The following is a 1,406-nucleotide window of genomic DNA, read 5'->3' as shown; positions in this document are numbered from 1 at the left end:
GTTGTTGTTGTTGTAGCGGCTACAACAACCCCGCCCAGGACGGTTGGTATCTCAGTCGTTGTCGTCAAGTTCCACTAACGGCAACCCTAGGAAGCGTGCAGCTTCTGTGGGGTTTGTCCACAGGGACGAGGCCGTTAGGGTTGTCGGGTTTTCCGGGCATGCGAAGAGATGTTTCGAGTCATGTGGGGTCTCTCCGCATGCCGGACACTCATTCGGCACATCCTCATTCAACCTACTCAGGTAGGAGTTTAACCTGCTGCAGTAGCCGGAGCGAAGTTGTGCAAGTGTTGTGCGAGTCTCCCGAGGCAGATGAAGCTCCGTCTCGTCTATGTCCGGGGGTGGTATGCCTAGAACGGCATTCACAGGTCTAGAGTCTACATAACTCGAGACTGAGTCCCTGTGAATGCCGTTCAGGGCCTGTCGGTAAGCTGTCGGGTCCAGAGGTTGCTTGATGAACCTCTAGACTTCGTCTGTCAGTTCATATAGATGCCTCCTGACGTGCCTAGGTGAGGGCTCCTCTGCAAGCAGCTGTCTGCTTGGGTGGCCACTTCTGTGGCTCCCGATCAGGAACTGCTTGCAGAGCATTATATTGTGCTCCTTTACGGGGAGCATTTGCGCCTCGCCGTGTAGATGGTGTTCGAGCGACATCAGGAGGCATCCTGTCGCTGTCCTGAGTGCGGTGTTCTGTACAGTCTGTAGCTTCGTCCACTGCGTCCTACTAGTCCCTGGCGACCACACTGGCGCTGCGTAGTTCAAAACCGGCCGGCCTATTGCCTTGTATGTTGCCAGCAACGTTTCTTTGTCTTTGCCCCAAGTACTGCCGGCTAGCGACTTGAGGACCTTGTTGCGGCTCTGTACTTTATTGACAATAGCGGTTGTGTGCGCAGAGAAGGAGAGCAGGCTGTCGAATGTTACTCCGAGTATTTTGGGGTTATTCACCGTCGGAATTGGTGTGTCATCGACGTGAATCCCCAGCGGTAGCCTGACCTCCTTCGTCCAGGTTGTGAACAGGGTCGCGGAGGATTTCGTAGGAGAGAGGGCTAGACACTTTGCAGTGAAGAAGCGAGAAAGTTCGGAGAGATACCCGTTTACTTTCGAACACAGGTCATCAATTCCATTCCCAGTCGCCATGATCGTCAGTACGTCGTCGGGTCCAGTGGTTGGTCTATGTATGCATGTCTGGACCGCGTCCTTGTATATGAATAGGTGCCCCCTGACGTTCCTGGGAAATCTATATCATTGTGGCTGCCTAAAACAGTGAAAACGCATTTTTTTGTTGGAAATTAGAAATTACACTTTATTCATTCTCTCAAGTTGTTTGTTTGTTGGTTGATTTGTTTATGTTTATCGATCGTTATACAAGTACAATACAAATAGTTATTTTCCCTCTAACATAATAAAAAAAA

This window comes from Rhagoletis pomonella, unplaced genomic scaffold, assembly GCF_013731165.1.
Source record: "Rhagoletis pomonella isolate Grant_MI unplaced genomic scaffold, Rhpom_1.0 Rhpom_scaffold_00008, whole genome shotgun sequence".
NCBI lineage: Eukaryota > Metazoa > Arthropoda > Insecta > Diptera > Tephritidae > Rhagoletis > Rhagoletis pomonella.
This window is presented reverse-complemented; position numbering follows the sequence as displayed.